This window comes from Ambystoma mexicanum, chromosome 5p, assembly GCF_040938575.1.
Source record: "Ambystoma mexicanum isolate Mex_15411 chromosome 5p, UKY_AmexF1_1, whole genome shotgun sequence".
NCBI lineage: Eukaryota > Metazoa > Chordata > Amphibia > Caudata > Ambystomatidae > Ambystoma > Ambystoma mexicanum.
The window spans coordinates 857,994,184-858,017,852 of record NC_090930.1 but is presented as its reverse complement, the minus strand read 5'-3'; the positions used below and the strand labels follow the sequence as shown (position 1 = coordinate 858,017,852).

Sequence of the window (23,669 nt, the reverse complement as noted above, 5' to 3'; positions counted from 1 at the left end):
CAGAGTTACAAGCAGGCTCCTGGTAAGCTCTTGGTTTCAAGCGAACCAGGCTCCCCACTGAGCTGAACTTGCTCCCAGCTTCTGCCAATTTCAAACCCTGCCTCCTCCACCATAGGAAAACAAACCAACTCAGTAATAGCACTCTTGATGAAACGGGATATAATGTGTGGAAAATAAGGTTTTCTTTCTCCTTGAATTACACTGGGCAATTTAATAAGTGTACATTAGGAAGAGGGGTCGTCACCTTTCAAGCTAATCAGACAAAAAGCTTATATTAACCAGGAAAAAAAGTCAATATAATTGGATACACATATTCAATTTAAGGAAAAATCAAGGTAGGGAGGACATCATTTATCTGAAACATGAAATTACGAGTCTTGATACGTATACAAAAAAACGTCAGATATTGCCACCATACAAATTGCCCAATACATCAAATATATAGGAATGCAAATTAAAAAAGGAAAACATGTTCAAGACCACTCTACTGAAAGATATTCATAGTTTAACATAACTAAATCGTAAAGAGGTGAGGACTGGTCTTAAGCAAATTTCCATAAAAGGGATGCACTGAACTCATTTTTCAGCATACCATACTCATTTAAATAGTGAGCAATACAATTACTATACGGATCAAGATGATCCAATATTAACAGTAGTAGAAATAGAAAGATTAATTTTGGACTTCAAGAACTCGCAGGCACCTGTCCTTGATGGGTTTCCCAACATTGCTTGAAAACATTAACTGGACCATTTGGCAAGGATATTGATGCCTCTTTTCACCATGATATTAAATACGAGTGAAATTCCATTATCGTGGCAAGAGGAAATTATCATACCCATTTACAAATAAAAACGTCCCACAAGATGAGCTGTGGGCAAATATGATGGCCCTCTTGGATGCAATTAGTAAAGCATTAGAGTCCTTTAGCTTACAAAAATTAAAGGTTTATGCTGAAAATGAAAATGTACTTGGTAAAGAATGACTAGGATTTAGAAGCCATTGTTCCACCACTCAAATGGAGATTGAGTACTCTTCCCAAGAAGGCTTGTAGGAAAGGTAGACTGACGCTATTTGTGGCGGTCATTGATTTTGGCACAGTTTGCCGAGAATGCTTATGGAGAAAATGATACAATAAACAACTTTATTTAAGGGGGCTTAGATGCATCATGGGGGTACATGCAGTGCTCTAGAAAAAGATTTGGAAGTGGGAGTATTTTACTCCCTATTTTTTAAAGCTGCGAGTAAAGTTATTGTTTTGGGAGTAAAAATGAAAGTCCAATTTACAATGGGAGTATTTTATAAGCGGATAAAAAATGTTTAAACTGGAAATGTTCTTGTAATATTTATTTCTTTGCGCCTATTTATTCATGAGCTTAAAAAGATACTGTTTACGTCTGCCCATCAGGCAGTAATAGTTTCTTCCTCTTGTACCATGTGCACTACTGATCTAAACATATCCATGGAGCTTTGTGGATGAAAGCTATTTTTTGTTTGGAGTATTTTTTACTCCCCATTAGAATTTTAAGGGAGTAAAAGTGGCCGATGCACACCACATCTGTAGGGCTGGCTACATGAGAAAACTAAAGTAAAAGTCTGGTAGAACTCTCAAGGTAGTTACAGGGGAAATCTTCAAACCCATTGAGGACTAACACAGGGACGCATTCTTGTGTAATGTATATATGGCAGACCTTTCTGTATCCCTCCAAGAACTGAATCTTGTTTCCCCTAAAATGCCACATCTCCTGGCTATCATATGCAGATAATTTAGAGATGTTTGATCATACAGAGAAGACTACAATCTGCATGTATTTCATTTGGTACTGATAACCATCTTGTTAACAAAAACCAAAATGATGGAACATCAAAACAGAAGAGCTAAATTGCATTTCATATGGAAATGTGGGGTATCCATCTAGAAATCACCCCTGAATATCAATATCTAGGATTAGTTCTACTTAAATGGCTTCAGAAAGACCAACATTAAACAAACGCTTAAAAAATGGTGGGGTTTTATCGGTACGTATCCGAGTCAGACACCGAGATCGCACGAGTTGTACAAACAAAAGTTCATGACCGTTATCTTGTACGGTTTAGAGACCACAACAGTTAACCTGGAGCCCAAGTTAAATAGACTTGCAGGAACATTCTGGTTCTTGCCTCTTATTAGGGAATTCTAGCACTCATTTCAAAGGCTACAAATGGAAAAGGCATTTTTTATTCTGACAGGGACATTAAATCAGGTTACAAATCAGCAGTTATTGCAATATAAACATTTCAATGTAGAATTATTTCAGGAAATACATTTTGAATTGAATCAAAATGACCCTCTTACTGCCAAGTTAAAAATAATGAAGCCTCAGGCCCATCGATGGGATTGGAGGAAAAATTGTTCTAGAATAGCAAATTTATCCTTAGCCCAGGAATATTACAAGTTAATTCCAAAATACAGGGCTATACAGCTTAATGTTAAAAAGCTTCCAGATCAAGAAGCTAGATCAATTTTTTAAAATTTAGACTGTACCTCTTAAGAACCATGAAGGTCAGTGGACCTTGTAACAACCAAATGATTTCTTAATTGCTGATTCTGCAAGGATTTAGGAGCAAAAGAATCCCTAAAACATCTATATGTAAAATTAGCTCAATATTGCTGTAGATTGGTGTACAGCCTTGAAACAGTATAAATCTGAAGAGTGTTGGATACAATGTGTGAATGGTCAACAACTGTAACGCTCACCTGGCTCCCACGGAGGCGCGGACGTGGCTGGGACTGCTGTGACCTCTTCTGCAGAGATGCGTAAGACCCGGAAGACGGACTGGACTGGATTCCCCAACCTGGCTTTTCTGGCTCGGAGGAATATCCCACTGAGTGTGAAAAGGAAGGGTTAATAGTCTGCGGGTGATGTTCCGACCTCCCACTTCCCTTCTCTCCCTCCGTGAAACCCTTTTGGGATTCCCTGCGAAGACTCACCTTAGGGACCAAAATGACGAGCTCTCCATCCTGCTTCTGATGCAGGGGCGCGTTGTGATTCCAGTTACTTCACTGGATTGATGAGTTTAAACTAGTTTGTCCATTCCCGTCGTACCGCAAATGTTTATGGCAAGTTTGGGTTTATATTCACTCATCTGTTCTTTTCTTTCGCAGGTGCTGGAGAAGATTCCGGGCTGCAGGCGATTTGGATGAAGCCAAATTCTGGTAAGAATTCCGATGAGATTCCTTTGCAGTTTTAAGTATCTCCTTTAATGTCCAATGTCTTTTTCCCCATAGGGGCCGGGGTACGGCAATGCCGGAAGTAAGGCGCTGACCCGAAAAGAGCTGCTGTGTCTCTCTTGCAAATGGGTAAGTCTTGAGTGAGCGTATTGCTAATGTTCTCACATGCTCTCACTAATACAATGTCTGTTTCTTTTCCCCTTAGGGGCCGGGGTGCTGAGATGCCGAAGGTATGGCACAAACCCAAAGGCAGAGAGGGAATTGAACCACAGGTAAGTTCTACTTAGATTCGTGTTTCCCTTCTCACCTCTCTTTCTCCTTCCTTCCAATAGGTGCTGGATGGCGGTGGAAGCTCCGGATGGACGTCGCAGGACTCGAAAACGCCACGTGCAGGTGAGTGAAATGCAGCGTGCTGCGCGCGACGCGATGCGCGTTTAAAATGTTTGCCTTCTTTGCAGGATCGTCGGCGTGCAGAATCCGGAGTGCAGATGTATCAGGTAAGGTTCTTGTTTTCACCTGTTCTCTTCCCTTTTCTTCTTTAGGTGTTTCCAGGATGCTAGCAGGCGTGATGGAGGACCAAGGCAGGAGCAGGCACGGTGAGCGTCCAGCTGCTAAGTGCAGAACAACGCGAAGCGTGGTCTGGTGCTTGGGTGTGGCTTAAATAGCCTTTCAAGTAGTTCCAGGTATGTATTCTTCCCCCAGAAATATGTATTCCTCCACCGGTCACACCCTAGAGATCAAGTAGTCCCTAGAAAAATAGTTCCTTCCAGTCTTGGAAGTTGCAGCATGGTCTGCACAGGTAAGTTTACACCAAGCACTACTCCCAACCTACTTCTGTATGAGCCTGGCGCCGATGGCACCAGGACTTATGTCCCCTATGAGCCTGACGCCAACGGCACCAGGACTGAGTCCAAAGGGCCCCCATCTGGGGCTGCTGGGACTTCCCTTGAATGCATGGTGTCTGTCTCTGAGGGTGCCGGGCCTGGTTTGGCTCCTTGGAGGCAGGCATCATGACAATACCTCCCCCCAAGGCCCCTCCCAAGGGTGTCCAACCTGGAGGCCTCCGTTTATTTGGGAACTTCCGGTGAAAATTCCGTATTAGTCGAGGTGCATGTACATTCTCACTTGGTTCCCAAGATCTTTCCTGAGGTCCATATCCTTTCCAATCAATCAGATAAAAGAGTTTTGACTTGGACATCTTAGAATCCAATATGTCTTTAACGTCGAATTCCAATTCCCCATCTATTGGAATTGGTTCTGGTGGTTTGCATAACCTGGTTCCGGGTGGTACTGGTTTCAACAGTGATACGTGAAAAACGGGATGGATTTGCATATTAGGTGGCAGATCGAGTTTGAAGGCTACCGGGTTAATGATAGCTTTGATTGGATAAGGCCCTATATATCTTGGGTTAAAAGTTCGTGGACCTTTAAGCGGTAAATGTCTAGTTGCAAGCCACACTTGGTCTCCTACTTTGTAAGGAGGTACTTTACTCGATGTAAATCAGCATTTTCCTTGTACCTTTCTTTGGCTTGTTGTAAATGAGTCTGCTTCCTTGAAGGCTTGGGTTATTGTGGCATGAAAATGATCCACGGCGGGCATTTCAAGGCTTTATGGGGATTCAAGGTCCGAAGTCCTGGATGATGGCCGAATAGGGTATAGAAAGGAGTCTGACCCGTTCCAGAATGCACAGAATTGTTGTATGCGTACTCGGCAATCCATAGAATGTCCTTCCAATTACCCTCAGATTGAGGTAACATACACCGCAGATACTGTTCCAGGGTCTGGTTTGTTCTTTCGGTTTGACCATCGGTTTGAGGATGGTGGCTGGTGGATAATCGCACATCAACTTGGACCATTTGGCAACACCTTTTCCAGAAATGAGAAATAAATGGACTTCACCGATCAGAAACCAATATGGATGGGATGCCATGTAAACGAACAACATTTTCAAGAAATTCCTTTGCTAAGGTGGGGGCTGAAGGCAACCCCTTCAATGGGATAAAATGAGCCATCTTGGAGAAGAGGTCTACAATCACCAGGATAGTATTATACCCATGACTAGGAGACAGGTCAGTTATAAAGTCCATCGATAAGGTGTGCCACGGTGCCGGAGGGATGTCCAGGGGCCGTAAAGGACCGGCTGGTTTTTGCTTCCGACTTTTATTTTCGGCGCACACTCCGCAGGTCATCACAAAGGATTTAATATCCTTTCGCCAGGATGGCCACCAGAAATGCCGTTTGATCTTTTCCTCTGTTTTAGCGATGCCCGGGTGTCCTTCCATTAGTGTATCATGATAATGTGCTATAACGAGTTCTTGCAATTCCTTGTGAGGCAGAAATAATCGCCCTTGGAAATAGGGTAAATCATTATTAATGGAATAGTTTGAGCCTTTCTGGCTCCATTCTTGTAAAGCTGTAGCGTCGAAAAGCAATTTAACTCTACCTTGAACATCCTCAATAGTTTGAGAAGAGATTACACGCAAAATCCTCTGTTCGGGAATAATCGGAACTGGCTCTAGACTTGAGGCAATGTCACCCATTCCAATTTGAGAGAGCGTCTGCCTTGCCATTCTTGCAACCCGGGCGATATGTGATTATAAAGTCAAATTCTGCAAAGAACAGAGCCCAACGGAGTTGACGAGAAGATTGAGCTTTGGCCGTTTTCAAGTATTGCAAGTTCCTGTGACCTGTAATCACTGTAACGGAGTGTCTTGCGCCGAGCAGGTAGTGACGCCAAGCTTTGAAAGCTGACTTAATAGCCAACAGTTCCTTGTCTGTGATTCCGTAGTTCACTCCAGGAGCCGAGAATTTCCTGGACCAAAAGGCTACGGGATGTAGTTGATTTGAAACTGGATCCCTTTGAGAAAGGACAGCCCCCATGGCTAAACTAGAAGCGTCGGTTTCCACAACGTAAGGGAGGTCCGGACGAGGATGTTTTAACACAGGTGGGGAGGTGAATTTGGTTTTTAGTTCCTGAAAGGCTTGTTCTGCCTCCTTAGACCACTCGAAGCGTCTGTTTTTTCGTAGGAGCGCCGTGATGGATTGAACCACTCGAGAAAATTCCGGGATAAACCTTCTGTAAAAATTGGCAAAACCTAGCATATTTTGAACTCCTTTCACAGAACTAGGAGACGGCCATTTGAAGATCGCATCCACTTTCCGTGAGTCCATTCGGACTCCTTTAGGTGTTAGGACGAATCCGAGAAACTCAACTTCCGTAACATGAAAAAGGCATTTTTCAAGTTTTGCAAACAGTTTGTGCTGGCGCAGTTTCTCCAAGACAGTTCTAACATGTTTTCGGTGATCGGATTCCGAGGAGGAGTACACCAGGATGTCGTCAATATATACAATGACACAAACATCGATGAGTTCTCGAAAAACGTCATTCATAAAATATTGAAAGGCAGCAGGTGCGTTGCACAACCCGAAAGGCATTACCTGGTACTCAAAGAGTCCATATTTGGTGCGGAAGGCAGTTTTCCATTCGTCGCCTTCTCTGACGCGCACCAGGTGGTAAGCTCCCCTTAAATCTAACTTAGTATAGATACAAGCATCTTTTACCTGGTCAAGGAGCTCAGGGATCAAGGGCAGAGGATAACGATTCTTGACCGTTATCTGATTTAAGGCACGGTAGTCAATGCAAGTTCTAAGGTCGCCTTCTTTTTTCAGTACGAAGAATAGAGCTGAGGAAGCAGGTGACTTTGATGGGCGAATAAAACCATTGGCAAGGTACTGATCCAAATACTGTCGCAAATGAAGGTTCTCCGGTTCAGTAAGGGCATAGATTCTACTACAAGGCGGTTGAGCATTGGGTACCAGGTCGATCTGACAATCATATGGCCGGTGAGGAGGTAAGGTGTTGGTCTGTTCCTTTTGGAAGACGTCTTGAAAGTCTTGATACTCAAAAGGTAATGGTACTGTTGTGGAGGTTACTGAGGCTAGACCCATCTGTGGATTTCCTGGATAACACTTTTGTGCACAATCAGGGAAGGTTATGCTCTTTGCTCGCCAGTCAATTCGAGGATTATGTGTTTCTAACCAAGGGATCCCTAAGATTACCTGAAATTGTGGAACCTTGATTACGTCAAACACTATGGTTTCCCGATGGCCATCTTGGCCAACCAGTGTCATTTCCGTGGTAGTGTGTGTTACCGGCCCGGAGGCAATTTCGGTTCCATCAACCGTGGTAATGACATCCTTGGTGGTTTTTGGACGGAGAGGGAGACCAATCCTGGAAGCCAATTCAAGGTCAACATAATTTCCAATAGCTCCACTGTCGAGGTAGGCTTTTATTCCGGGCAACCGTTGAGGCTGTTTTGGATCTATGAGGACCATAGGCATGATGAAATGCGAGGTCAAAGAGTCTGTCTTCACGCTCGGCAAGCGGACCTCTACGCTTGTCGGGCTTGGTCGTTTCCCGAATCAGGTTCTGGAAGATTACTTTCTGTGGCTCCAACCACCTTCTTAGGTGGTTTTACCGGGCAATCCCGCAGGAAGTGTCCAGAAGCTCCACAGTAAAAACATAATTGTTTTTGTCTTCTTCTTTCTCGTTCTGAGTTAGTGGTCCTTTAACTCCCCCAATTTGCATTGGCTCTGAAGCGTCGGTACCCTTGGGGCTTGTGTGGGTTTTGATCAGAACTCGGGTTTCAAATCTGGACCGATCCGCTTTTCTATTCTGGAGTCTATGATCAAGTTGGACCACTAAGTCAATGTATTCTGCGCAGAGTTGAGGCGGGTTCACTATTTGAGCAAGAACGTCTTTTAGTTCTCCACGCAGACCTCGGTGGAATAATGTAATTTTTTTATTCTCAGGCCACCCAGTCTCTACGACCAATCTGTTAAATGTGGCTATATAAGATAGATCTTGGTTTCCTTGCCGCAAGGACAGAAGTTCGTTATCCAAGGCCTCACCCTGAGCGTGTCGAGCGAATAATCTTTCCATGCTTGCCTGGAAGCCTTGAAAGTCCTGAAGGATTGGGTCGTCTTGATTTACCAACGGAATCGACCAATCGGCAGCACTGCCGCTGAGATAAGATAGCACAAAAGCCACCTTGGTTTGGTCATTAGGGAAGGCCCCAGGTCTGCATATGAAATGTAAACGACATTGATTCATGAAAACTGCGTATTTCTTGGGATCCCCAGTAAAACGCTCAGGGGGGGCCAGAGGCATATTTCCTGGCAGGTTAATTTGCACCGGGTTGGTTGAAACCATCGGAGTGGAATTCATCCCGGAGCCAGGTAAAGGAGTTTGTCCTGCCTGACTCTGCAAAAGCTGTTTAGTCAAATCATCAGTTCTTTCTTTGGATAAGATTAGTTCCCTTCTAAGGGCGTTAGTTTCCTGGCGGGCGGCATGCACTTCTGCCCGTAATTCCCCCAATAATTGGGCCAGTTGGTCTGTCTCGGAAGTCTCCATGGCGCCTGGGTGGGAAATTATGAGTTGGCTTTGCGTTCTGTAACGCTCACCTGGCTCCCACGGAGGCGTGGGCGTGGCTGGGACTGCTGGGACCTCTCCTGCAGAGATGCGTAAGACCCGGAAGATGGACTGGACTGGATTCCCCAACCTGGCTTTTCTGGCTCGGAGGAATATCCCACTGTGTGTGAAAAGGAAGGGTTAATAGTCTGCGGGTGATGTTCCGACCTCCCACTTCCCTTCTCTCCCTCCGTGAAACCCTTTTGGGATTCCCTGCGAAGACTCACCTTAGGGACCAAAATGACGAGCTCTCCATCCTGCTTCTGATGCAGGGGCGCGTTGTGATTCCAGTTACTTCACTGGATTGATGAGTTTAAACTAGTTTGTCCATTCCCGTCGTACCGCAAATGTTTATGGCAAGTTTGGGTTTATATTCACTCATCTGTTCTTTTCTTTCGCAGGTGCTGGAGAAGATTCCGGGCTGCAGGCGATTTGGATGAAGCCAAATTCTGGAAAGAATTCCGATGAGATTCCTTTGCAGTTTTAAGTATCTCCTTTAATGTCCAATGTCTTTTTCCCCATAGGGGCCGGGGTACGGCAATGCCGGAGGTAAGGCGCCGACCCGAAAAGAGCTGCTGTGTCTCTCTTGCAAATGGGTAAGTCTTGAGTGAGCGTATTGCTAATGTTCTCACATGCTCTCACTAATACAATGTCTGTTTCTTTTCCCCTTACGGGCCGGGGTGCTGAGATGCCGAAGGTATGGCACAAACCCGAAGGCGGAGAGGGAATTGAACCACAGGTAAGTTCTACTTAGATTTGTGTTTCCCTTCTCACCTCTCTTTCTCCTTCCTTCCAATAGGTGCTGGATGGCGGTGGACGCTCCGGATGGACGTCGCAGGACTCGAAAACGCCACGTGCAGGTGAGTGAAATGCAGCGTGCTGCGCGCGACGCGATGCGCGTTTAAAATGTTTGCCTTCTTTGCAGGATCGTCGGCGTGCAGAATCCGGAGTGCAGATGTATCAGGTAAGGTTCTTGTTTTCACCTGTTCTCTTCCCTTTTCTTCTTTAGGTGTTTCCAGGATGCTGGCAGGCGTGATGGAGGACCAAGGCAGGAGCAGGCACGGTGAGCGTCCAGCTGCTAAGTGCAGAACAACGCGAAGCCTGGTCTGCTGCTTAAATAGCCTTTCAATTAGTTCCAGGTATGTATTCTTCCCCCAGAAATATGTATTCCTCCACCAGTCACAACCTAGAGATCAAGTAGTCCCTAGAAAAATAGTTCCTTCCAGTCTTGGAAGTTGCAGCATGGTCTGCACAGGTAAGTTTACTCCAAGCACTACTCCCAACCTACTTCTGTATGAGCCTGGCGCCGATGGCACCAGGACTTATGTCCCCTATGAGCCTGACGCCAACGGCGCCAGGACCGAGTCCAAAGGGCCCCCATCTGGGGCTGCTGGGACTTCCCTTGAATGCATGGTGTCTGTCTCTGAGGGTGCCGGGTCTGGTTTGGCTCCTTGGAGGCAGGCATCATGACAACAACTTGCTTTAATGGTAATTGTGAATTATTTTAAAGAAATTAAATTTTGATTACAAGTAATTTCTAAGATTGGATAAAAAAAACTACAAAGATTTTAACATAAAAATCTATGCACTAAATCATAATTAAAAACACAATGTATACATTCTACATATTGTGTACGAACAGCATGGATGAACACGTATGTGTTTAAATGTATTATAGTTAACAAGTGTGTACAAAGTTTTATGTAAACTAAATATTTAAAAATAAATAAAAAGAAAAAGAAGTCTACATTCTGAGCCCATTTGACAAACTTAATTTTACAGGATGTTTAAAAAAAAAGTAGTTTGTACTGACTAGTAAAATAAAGTCAAATATCTCAATAGAATTCAAATGCAACAAATGACAAACATTGACAATAACTACACAACTTCATTCCATTATTTTACAGCATTGTAAAAGTCACCTTTTTACATTTCAATCGTAACTGTTTTTATTGGTTTCCCCACATCTGAAAGGACTCTTACATGGAAACAAAGCAAACACATGCAATATCTGGATTGAAAAGGCCTTTCGTTAAATTCAACACTTCATAATTTCTCTTACAAGTGCAAACACAACACTTATTACTAATAGGAAAAGGAGAGCAGATTCCACATGTATTAAAACAATCTGCACATGCCCTTTCCTGTCCACATACTATCCAGTAATGAGCGATGGTCAGTGGACTGCCCTACATAAAGGATTATAAGTACTCAAATCATAAGCTATGTGAGAGCATGGATTTTTGTCCTGTATTTTAGTAGAGAGTTGGGCACGACTTGGTAAAACATTTTCCGAATATCAATTCTGTTTAGTATTTGTGATTAAGTTATATGAAACAGAAATAAGCAAGTTGACAAGTGGTATCCAAACCTAGAAATACATAGTTACCTTTACGCGGTTTGTCAAAGATTTCTGCCAATATATTTTTGGCTAATCTTTTACAATATCTTGAATTTGAGACATGCTACAATATCTGCCACAATGCCAAGAAAGAATATCAAAATTTGCAGAAAACGTTACAAAAATCATAAAGTAGAGTAGTATTCCTGGGGCTTGTAAATCTATGTAGATTCACATGACATGCATATCTCACCATCCTGGAGTATTACAGTTCTTTTCATAAGTAAGAAAGGGCACCGACAGGAGTATTACCGGTCATACTGTTCCTCTCCTACCTTTACTGGTACCTCCAAGCCTCTGATAGTTCTTTACCCTGCCATCAGATTCTCATCATAGGAGTACAGTTCCTCAGGGGTGGGGGAGGAATTTCAGGAACACACACACACACACACACACACACACACACACACACACTACACAGGTACCAGGAGACAAACAGAAAAGACTGAAGAACTAACCACAGCAATGTTATTCACCAAAAACCATACAACACTAGCGTTTGGCACCGAAAGACATAAAAAAGCAGCCTGGTTTGTGCGTGCGTGCATCCGTCCAATATGGTGACCTAGTTAGGATCCCAAGGCAGAGCCTGTGTGAGGACACTGAATAAAGAAGAGAAGACTTCACTTGAATGGCGAACAGTGACACCCCAAGGTAAGGGGGCAAAACAAAGAAGGTTGTGGCACAAAGTACGGCTGAAGCCAGAGAGGATGCTAGGGGCCTATGAGGCACCAGCAGGAAGGAGCAACAGAAGGAGAGGCCAGCGATGGAGCAGACATGGTGCAGCTCACGAAGCGCACCAAGACGAAGGGACCCGAGAGGAGGGCATTGGCCTATGTTGCATGACATTGGAGGCAGGAATGGCAGAGTAGAGCCTGCAACGCTGACCAAGGAGAGCTGCTGTGTCATGACCAGGACTCAGGACAGCCAGTCGCTGACAGAGGCCCCATCAGCAGAACAGAGGAAAGACAAACTAAGGCCCAGAACCAGGCACAGTGAGGGCAATAGTATGGCCAGCAGCGGTGGATAACAGGTAAGTGGGAGCCCACTGGGGAACCAGCGAGACACGCTTAACTGAGCAGAGTGGGAGAGTGCAGCAGATGGCAAAAGAGTGGTTTATGAGAACCAGGCAGCAGGGAAAGGAGCCTCACAGAGAGTACCCTCCCTAGAAGAGATTCTATTCTAAAGAATTTTTATAAAGCACCAACTCGCCCGTGGGTCTCAAAGCGCTGACAGAACACAACCATAAAAGACATAAAAAGGTGTAGTAAGAGGCGCTGAGACCGTGTCAACATGAGAAGCAGGTAGGGATGGAGTTAGATGCTCCAGAGCAGAAGAAATGCCCCAGGGATCCTGAACATAGATTAAGGCTGGGGGAAAGTATAGGCAGAAAACACAGCTCATAAAGGCCCATCAAAAGTGTGAGCAACTAAATAGAGAAGGCTAAGGGAGATCAAGAAGGAGCATGGTGTTGGCCCAAGAAATATGAAGAAGACAGTACTAAGTAATGTCCTGATGAGCCCTAAGAAGAATAAACCGTCTATCCAACACCCGGCAGACACCAGTAGGCAATCAGCCATCCAGTTTGAAGGAAAGAGAAGATAACAGAAAATACGGTGCCTGGTTTGTCACTCACTAAAGCAGACTTTGAAGAAGCTTTGTGGATCCTGATGGCATACATTACAGCAACTGTGAACCAACTGTGAAAGGAGACTTGTCGGAAATCGAATAGCTTGGATCAAGGCTGGTTGAAGTGGAGGTAAAAATGAACAATGTGAGTCAAAAGGCACCATCGATTGTCAAAGTGGTAGACGATCTGGCTCATAAGGTTAAGTGGCTTGAAGACAAGGCAGAGGATCTAGAGAATAGATTGTGAAGAGACAATGTAAGGATCAGAGCACAGAGAGGAAACAGAAGGTAATAACAGAAGGCTGTGCCATGGAACGGTTTGGGCCAATAGGGCAAGAGAGGGCCTCCCACATCAAAATAGACAGCGTGCATTGAACAGGGAGATGAAACAAGGAACCAGGTTTGAGACTGCGTGACGTCCTGGTCAAGATCCATTATGATACAACATACATTATGGCAACAGCCAGAAAGATGGAGAAGATCTAAATCAAGGACTCCAAAGATTCTACACTTCCAAGATCTTTCCCAAACAATAATGGGGAAAAGAACGATCTCAAATCAGTCACAGACATGCTGCTAAAGAAACAAATTAAATATAGATGGCTATTCCCCCATCAAGCTACAGGTGAGACTGAATAATGATATTATAGAAACGGTAGCAGAGGGGAGCAGACTGCTGCATGTGGACTGAGTCCCGAGCTTACAGAGAGATATCAGCCACAAGAGAAATGGAAGAGACGTGCGAATGAAGGGAGGAAGCAGAGATATGAGAGAAAACGCTTAACATCTTCTCAACAAAACCAGAAACATAGCCCAGAATATTGAGAGGTCATGCCAAGGACTGGGGGCCAAGGGGCCTTACAAAGGGAAGGCCCCATGTATGTTTAAAGAGAATCCAGGGAACGGGGGTTTGAGTGAGGTCACATTGCTACGGTACAAGGGATGCACTATATCACTGGACGGACGAGTGAGCGAAAACAAATATTACAATGGCACAGGTTTACTTGTGGAATGTAAGGGGGCTGAACACGCCTGCTACCGGGTTGGGGGTATTAGGGGAACTCAGACAGCCGAATGTGTGTTTACAAGAAACCCATCTGCAGAAAACAGATGTGGGGAGACTAAGCTGCCGGGATACCCCATGATATGATTTGATAGGTTATTTATAACACGCTTAATAGCCAGAGGTTTCTAAACGCGGACCTGGGGATCGAACCTGTGTTGCTCTGTAACATCTTGCTTCCAAGGCAAGCACATTGCCCCTTGAGCTATCCTCCCGAGACGCAAAGGCAAATGCAAAAATGGTGGGGTAGGAATCTTAATCCTGAGAGGGATCAGCTTTTAAAATTTTGGGCATCCAGAGAGATCTTCAGTGTATATTTGTTATGGTGAAGGGTGAACTCCATAGGATGAAACTAACATAGATCAGCACAGACCACCACTAGCTGGTATGGTACTAGGTAAAAAAAAATAATAAAAACAAAGAAATTTGAGAAAGAATAGCAGAGAAACGCCTAATCGATGTATGGAGACTTCTTCAGCCAAACAAAAGATTATTCATTGTACTCCTAGATCATACCCTTACATCAATTATATTCTGATATTAATGGGGATCGCCAGGTTGCTACAAGAGGCAACAATGGGATCAGCAGTCCTAACAGACCACTCCATAGTGAATATTATCTAGGGAAGGGATAGGGGACACAGTGAGGAAGGTCAATAGAGACTGGAAGAATATGTGATTAGGGATCTGGTAGGCAAGGAGCAATGCAGGAGCAAAATTGAAACATTCCTAGAGACACAAAGGGGTGGAAAACATTAATGGGAAAACCTAACCTGGGACAGTATGAAAGAGCATGGGAGGGGCAAGCTGAGAACTAGCTAATAGAATGAGAGATGAAGGAGGAAAGCAAGCATCAAAGTTGTAGGTGATAATTGCTGGAAAGAACAAAGGGTGACTCCATTTTTTTTTCTTTTTTTTTTTAAAAAGGCACTAAACACCCGGCCCAACATATTTTAGACTGGTGCAATTCTATAAACAAACCTTTGTCCAAGAATATTTGGGTAGTGTTGAATAGTGCCGTTAAAAAATAAAAAAAAAACTTTAAAAGAAAGTCACCCTCAAAGGTATTTCCAGCGATTAGATTACTGGATAATGAGTGGTCAGTTATGGCTAGAAATAGAGAAGCTAGAACTCCAACATAAACAAGGTAGTAGTAAAAAACACAGCATTGAGGAGCCGGCAGCCTTAAAAGGCCAACTTCAACTGTTAATATCTAAACAGGTAGAAACATTGTGTCACATCGATCCCCAAGTAAGGTAAGGACCCACATGCCCCCGCCCCAACTGTCAGCATCATATAGTCCAATTGCACTTATAAACCTTGAGGAAAAAAATGTATACACAGATAATAGCAACAAGGAGTTTCAGAAAACTAAATACTTTTATCCGACTGCCAAGGAAAGACAGTCACTTTCTTCAATTTATGAGGGAAATGAGCCATCCTCTGATGAATCGCGTCCTTTTGTATTACAATATGGGACACAAGGTATTAGAGGCTCCAACGTCAGAGGACTCGAGGATAAAGAATCTACATGAGACTCTGCAAACTGCAAGTGGGATAGACATCACTCCGCACCCGAAAATGAATTTGGAAGGTCAGATCCTTCAGACCATGCTGATGGGTTGTAGAGGCAACTAATGTCTAGGGTCATAGAATATCTGGGATGGAGTAGAACTGCACCACTTTTTGAGCAGGATGATCTTACAGATATTTTAGATTTTTAGATTTAGGAGGACCCTATTCTTCCCTTTCATGTAGCCTTAAAAGGCGAGTCAATGCCAACTGGGAAACGCCGGAATTGATTCCAGCAATAAATAAAACATTAACAAGTGCATACAGACCCCCAGTTACCCAACTAAACGTCCAACCCAAGAAAGTTTGGTGGTTCAGGCCGCCACATCTAAACAGAATGCATACCAAACTATTACCCCCGACAGAGATGACAAACGCTATGATGCTATGGCAAAAAAGGTCTTCTCTGCTGGAGGTATGACCGTGGTCGTCAAATGCCACATGTGCACTGGCTAAATTCACTTTCACCCTATGAGAATGTATATCAATGGCAGCTGATCATAGCCTCGAAGGGGAAGAAAGATGGTTTCCTAAATATTGTTAAGGATGGGAAGGATGCAATGTGCAAATCCCTTCAGACCGGTCTCGACTCTGCCGACAATATCAGCAGAGCTTTGGTGACTAGCACTGCAATGCGCAGGATTTGCCTGGTTGAGAAAGTCTGATTTTGCTCCGGATGTGCAATCCAGACTCCTTAACATGACCTTTGATGTCACTCTTATTTGGAAGCAAGGCTGACGAGAGCCTGGAGAAGCTGCAGACCTCCAAAGCAGCCAAACCCCTTGATGCTGCAATCAGACAGTCTCAAACTCGTTCCACTGGAACAGCTTGGAGGGGCAGCTCCTTTTTCTATTACTCAGTTGGAAGAGGTCATAGAAGATTCCCCTGCGGTGGACGGGGAAGAGGTGCGAAGACCACCCAGGCAACGGCTACTTTACCCTCAGCCGCTGAATCAGCCACCTCAAAACCTCGGAGGCCTTTATCCACAAAACCTGGTGGGAGGCAGACTCTCACAGCATCTGTAAGAATGGCAGGGTATTCCTTCAGATGCATAGGCAGTGGAAACAGTAGCCCAGGGTTAATGCCTTCCCCTTCTAAAAAGGCCTCAGGATCATCAACCTGGGAACAACTCTTGTCAAAGTTCCAGATCTGCTCTTTGTGCAGGAAATGTTGACCCTGCTTGAGAAAGGTGCTATAGAACCAGTACCTGTAGCAGAGAGGAACAAGGGTTGGTACTCTTACTTTTTAATCCCCAAAAAGGACAGAGGATTGAGACCCATCTTGGGCTGAAGAGACTTCAAAAAATTCCTCAGTAAGGACAAGTTCAAGATGGTTACCCTGTCCGAGATCCTTCAGGCCCTCCAGCTTCATGACTGGATGTTATCATTAGACCTTCAGGATGCTTACTTCTTTCATATGCCAATCCATCACAAGCACAGAAGGTACCCAAGGTTCGCCGTTGGCGATTCTCATTTTCAGATTAGAGTTCTGCCATTTGGGTTCTCACCAAGTTGATGGCAGTGGTGGCAGCGAGTCTCATGAAGGGGTAGGGCGGTGGGAGAATTCAGGTCTACCCGTACCTGGACGATTGGCTGATCAGGGCACATATTCCTGAACAGGCCCTGGAACATCTTAGCTCCACCTGCCACTCACCATAGAGTGGGCTTCTCTCTAAACTTCAAGAAGTCCCACATGATAGCATCTCAAAGGCTCCAAGTCATTGGAGCAGTCCTGGACACACTTGGAAAAGGCCTTGCCATCCGAGGTGAGGGCTCAAGACATTCTACAGATGGTTACCAAATTCCATAGTGCCCAATGTCTTCCGGGCTTTCGACTGTGAGGTTGTGCGGCTGCATGGCATTCTGCATTTAGCTGGTGCCAGAGGCTCACCTGAGAATGAGATCTGTCCAATGGGCTCTCAGGACTCTATGCTCTCAATTCTCAGGCAGGATGTCAGACGTTCAGGTCTGAAACAGTCGCACAGGACCTTCTGTGGTGGGCCTGCAAAGAAAATATTCTTAAGGGCGAATCCTTTTGGCAACCATAGCTGAAGATAATTGTAGTGACGTACGCCTCTCTCATGGGGTGGGGATCCCATGCCACCGATCTGACAATCAGCAGTCGTTGGTCTCCATCAGAGTCCAACCTACACATCAACCTTTTGGAGCAGAGGGCAATCAAACTAGCGCTAAAGGCCTTTCTGCCCTCTGTACGGGGAAAGAACGTCCTGATAATGATGGACAACACGGTGGCGATGTACTACCTCAACAAGAGAGATGTAGGGTCACTACCACTGTGCAGAGCGGCAATGCAGCTGTGGTTCTGGGCGATTCAAGAAGGAATCTCCTTATCAGCAGTTAACCTAGTCGGAAGAGGAGAACACAATGGCATATCTCTGAGCATGCAGAGCACAGTCTCACACAAGTTGGAACTAGCTCAGGAAGTCCTTCAAGAGATCTTTGCCATTTGGGGAACCCCTCATGTGGATCTGTTCACGACCAGTGTCAACCAGAAGTGCAAACTATTCTGCTCCAGGGAATTTCCCCCAAGACGCGCTCTAGACACCATCAGCATTGCAGACTTGGCACAGGACTGGTAGACCTCCTTCCTCTCTGAGCGACCTTCCGAGGTTCAACTGGGCCCTTTTCTCTCCTCCTCACTCTCCACCTGCAGCGTCCCTCAGGGCTCCATCCTCTCGCCGTGGCTCTTCAACATCAACCTTCTCCCTCAGGCCCACTTAATCACCACCTTCTCTTCTCACTTTGTGTTATGCAGACGAGACAATAAGCAACTCTCCTTCAAGCTTCCCTCCACTGCCGCCTACTACTCCTCCTCCTCCTCCTCCTCCTCCTCTCATTCCCGACTGCTAGTCAGGCATGGTGCGCTGCTAACGATCTCTCACTGAACGCCATTTTGAGGGGGTCTCAAACCCGCCCCCAGCATACCTCCAAGATGACGGATGCAACCCACTGAAGTAGCCCCACAGACCATACCCGCATGACACCAAAGTATTCATGAATAGGCGACATGGCTGAACACCCCCACAGAGACATTAGCCAGGTGCAAAATAACAAACATGAATTGTCGCTGACACCGAAAAGGTGGACACCACAGCTGCATTGAACAGAATTGGGAAAGCTCATAGCACAGGGCTGAGGCCTGATACACTGACTATTCTGAGAGATGCAAAACAAGCTTGGCAGCATGTCCAAAGAACGCTGGGGGAGAGGGCTTGCATCAGTGGAAACTATATAGCATATGCAAGGACATAAAGGCCAAAATCCCTCAAATGCCAGCCGAGAACAACATTTTTAAGGACCCTGAACATGTGACCTGAAGATGGGGAACAAGGCCCATTCAGACAGATAAGGTTGTTCCCATCAAATTGAAGACAGAAGATGAAAGAAATGCAACACAACATGGAGATGGAGAATGGAGTGTCCTTGTTCAAGGACTGGGAAATCAGGGGTGAAAAAATAGTGGGAAGTAGACCGCGCTCTAAGCGCACATTCCCCACCAATCATCTTTGCTCACATGCTGGTAAATATCATAAACTGACAAGAGTTGCACTGACCTGACCTAGGGTGGTGCCAGGTGGAGCTACCAGATCTAGCTAGACCAATCAAATTATCTGTACATTAAGGACTGTAATAATGCCTATACTGTTTTACCCAATCCCATTTCGCTTAAGAGTGAGAAATGTATATTTCGGTTGTACGGTCACTGCAGTTTAAAAAGTCACTGCCTGCCTGTAATGAGCCAAGATGTCATTTGGAGCTGTAGAATCTGTGTGTGTATCCCTTCTTGGACTAATAAAAGCAGAAATTTGTCACATTTCTGGATTCCTCCATATTTTGGGCTGGAGGGGATTTTTCTAACTACACTTCAGCCATTAAGACTGAGAACCTTCTCAATGGGACCCCTGCTCCCTTCTTCCCTCTGGCCGCCCTTCATGGGTCCCCTCCCCTCACCCTCTTGGGAGGGTAAAAACCATGGCGTCATCTTAGACTCCTTGCATCGCAGGACTTGCCAAGAAGGCCCACTTTCAGCTGCACCTCCTCAGAGGCATTGTCCCTTTCATCACCTTTCCCCAGAAACTCAATGTCTCCAGAGCTCTGGTCCACTCTAGGCTGGACAACTGCAACGTCTTCCTCAATCTGCCTTTATTCTCCTTTTGCCCCCTTCATCTAATCCAGAGTAAGACTGCAAGACTTATTGTTGGCCTCAAGCCCAGGGACCGCATCTCTTCAGCCCTATAATCTCTCTGCTGGCTCCTGGTGGCTGCGAGGATCAAGTTCAAGACCCTCTCATTACCCACAAGACTTTCTGGGGCCTGGGATCATGCTACATCCAAACCCCTCTCCCTAAATACCTCCCTGCTAGGGCCCTTCGGTCTTCTAGCGCTAACTCTCTGCAGACCAGATGCTTCTCTAAACAGAGTTGGTTGGGGTGAGGGGGGTAGTCCTTTCACTTTTGCAGGAGCCACCCCCTGGAATGGCCCCCTCAGGCTTGAGCCGATTCTCCTGAAGTTCCAGAAGCTTTGACTCTACTGCTTTGACTGGCTGTCTGGTCCCTTCCGAGTCCTACAGGGCACCAGATCCTCCTCGTGCAGTCCTCCCCCCACCCCCTTAAAACCTGCACTTGCCCTTCCGGGGCCCCCTTCCTCTGACCAGCTTGGTGGGGGTGCCCACCTTCGATCCCGGCCCACCCAGTCCTCGCACTTAACAAATGGTCCTCACCCCGCCTTAATCCCCAGACACTGCCCACCTGGCCTCCCCTTATCACTTGGGCCCTCCTCTTCACCCGGCCCCCTTGCATTTGTTCTGCCTCCCCAGCTCTTACCTCCCACCTTAGCATTATCCCCCCACACTCCCCTCCGCCCTGCACTTCTTGTTAATGCACTTGCATGATGCAAATGACAAGGCCTAGTAGGACTGGTTATTTTTCTCCCCTGCCCACCCACCCCCACCCTTTTGTCTTGTGGTACCTTGAAACAAGATCTGCTGCATAGGTGCTTTATAAATATCCAATAAATAAATAAATGGGCACTTACTGAGCCTGTGGCCATCCAGAGCGGTAACACGCAGGGGTGTCAGTTATCGCCCCTGCACTTCGCATTAGTTATGGAGGTATCTGCCCAAAAAGTGAGACTGCAAGGAGATCGTAGGAGGTTACGTGGCAGGGGTACAACACAATATGTGCTTGTTTGCGGATGGCGTTTTGTTCCTTTGACCGACAGTTAGGCATGACTACATTTCCCACGTCGCTGACCCCGATTATCAGAAACCCAGACTGTCGCAGGGATGGACTATAACAGATTAAAGAGATTGTCAGAGGGAGGAGCCAGAAAGTTAGGGAACAAAGATATTCCAGGAATGCAAGCAAGAATTTGTTTTGCCTGACGGGGACAGATGTTATACTTACAAGTGACCTAATATAGAACAGTAAGGGGTAGAGTAATCCCAGCCTGTAATGGTGAGCAGGATAGTCAGACAACAGTTAGTACAATCTTTAATAGCTGTAGTCACGTTACAGGTTCGATTGGTTGGTAGTGGTCTTTTAAAATATACCCAGCCCAGGATACACTCTGTGTTCTTTCGTTGTTGGGTATAAGGCCGTTTTTAGTTCTTCCGTAGCCGAATACTTCCCAATGCTGGTGATTAGTATTTAGTAGAGGTAGTTAAGAGACTGTCTATGTTCTGGTTATATTTCGTCCTCAAGTGGTATGTTCCTCCGATAACTCAGTTAATGTGGAGCTTTCTCGTTCATTCATCGTGACAGCAGCTATTAAGGATTGTACGAGCAAGGACCAACAGGATACGTATTTTTAGAGAGCAACATTATTGTGCGTTTTTCTAAAGAGGGATCTTTAAGTTTGTCGTCGCCTGACGAATGTTCACCTTCAAATGCAATAGAAAAGAAACATGTTGAGATACATGCCTAGGCTAAACAGCTTAGACAATAGGTGTTCTAATACTAACAGCACTGAGACAAGATTACGTCAGTAAACATGTACATGTCCTAAAACCTATCCATACTACTACTCAGAAGTGTGTTAGATTATTGCTAGGATAAAGTCACTTTTAGATTCCTATTGACTACAAATGTTTTACTGTAGTCATCCATAACTTGATCCTTTAACTTTTGGATATTTTAATATCATCATCTTGGAAGTAATAGAATTTAGATTTTTTTGATTAACTGTTATCCGACTATCCTGCTCACCATTACAGGCTGGGATTACTCTACCCCTTAGATTAGAGTAATAGGCCTCTCTCCCACTATACAGGTCTCTCACATTGAGCGGGGGTTCTGTCCCCAAATTTGCATTGTAAGGATTACTGTGGAGTAACACTACGATTAGGGGCTCACGCTTCATAAAAACAACACAGTGAGTCCTAGCGGCGGCTTCAAAGTCACTTAGATAAGGAGATTCCCTTAAACTCACATAGCTAGCTCACCGCAGGAAACCACTTCTAGGAAGACTGGCAGTAAGGACAGCCACCGAAAACACCCAACCTCACACCCCTAACCACCTCCACTACCCCTCTCAAGACGGCGACTGAACGAGTCGGCAACACCGGCTGAATAAACCAACTACAGTTAAATCCCAAACCGGTAGCGGACAACCCCCCCACACCCAGTACTACACCACAAGACAACCAGACCAAAGCAAAACCAACTCAGCATCAACAAACAAATAAAGGAGTAACAGCTTTCAATCTTAAAAATGCTGCGCAAACGACCCATACAGAGGGAAAGCAAAAAACAAAGAACAAACGCTCCAGACAAACAACAAAGAACCACAACTACAGAACATACCCCCACAAACAGGAACACAAATCGAACCAACATTGTGAGAAGGGACAAATTCCTCTACTTAACTCCATACCTCACCGACAACTGGTCATCAGAACAAACCAACCCAACGCGAACCAGCAACATCAAACAACCAAACACAACCATGCAGAAGGAAGAACCACAACAGAAACAACAAAAACACAAATACAATAACACCATACATCAACAAAACAAGAGGAACTTCCAATCGACACCCACAACTCGTAGAAGAACCCGATGAAAACAAAAATCCAAGACAGAACCTAGAAGAACTCCTCAACGACACTGACACTCTGGCACCAAGACCTCAACAAGGGATTGACTCGAAAGGAAACTTTAAAATCGACCAGACGACGACCCAACAAGAAAGTCCAAACCAAACTACACCTCCAAAATCCACTGCAATCTAATAAATGCAAGATCCATGTCAAAACACTCAGATCTTCGACCTACTCGATGACAATGGCATGGACATCCTATTCATCACAGAAACATGGCTGGACGACAACTACAAAATCGCACTCCAAAGCTGCCTTCCAACCAACTTCAAATGCCATCAAATAAACAGGAAAAACAAGAGGAGGCATAGCAATAGCATTCAAAGCACCTGGAAATAAAAACAGACGAACCGCTCAACATCATCAACTGTAAAACCATGGTTATACACCTAACAACGAGCCCAAAAACCAACATCACATTCATCCTGGTGTACAGACCTCCGACATACGATGCAACCTTCGTCGACAACTTTATAGAAGCCATCACCAACATAGCTATCGACCACGAACATCTAATCATCCTGGGGGATTTCAACATCTGGTTTGAAGACAGTCACGACAAACTCCCCAAACTCACTGATTGGACAACTCACTACCATGAAACTATGACAACTAGTCAAAGGGGCAACCCACTCGGCAGGACAAACCCTCGACGCAATCTTCGCCAAGGAAAGAAATCACCACTGATACAAATACTGTGGAGCAACCATCTCATCATCCCATTCGTGACCACGCCGCCAACTCAAGTCTACATCCAAACTCCTAAACTCTCAACCATCACAAAAAGAAACTGGAAACACGTCAAAGAAAGGAACTTATTCGAACAACTGGAGATGACCAAACCCTCAACTATACAACTAGAGCTAGCTGACCTAGACGGGAAAGCGGAGCTACTACACGAATGGATTGCAGAAACAATCGTCAAGATCGCTCCGGAAAAACCGTTCACCACATCAAAAAAAGAGCAACGGCAAAATGGTTCACCCCACTACTAAGCTCCATGAAAAAAGAAAACAAAAAGATGGAACTGGAATGGAGGAAAGAATACAACCCAGAATAAAAAAGAAAAAACACTCTTCCAAAAACAAATCCACGCATACAAAAAGGAAAATCAAAAGGCAAAGAGAAGGCATTATTATGATGACAGAATCACCAATGCCACCAGCACACAAAAAGAAATATTCAACATCATTACAGAGATGA

At 45.1% G+C, this 23,669-nt stretch overlaps 1 protein-coding gene across 2 annotated transcripts in view; it reads right to left on the bottom strand.

The window, feature by feature from the left end:
• Positions 1-23,669, bottom strand: part of RALA (RAS like proto-oncogene A) — a 334,245-nt gene that overhangs the window by 55,589 nt on the left and 254,987 nt on the right. The window lies entirely within an intron of this gene.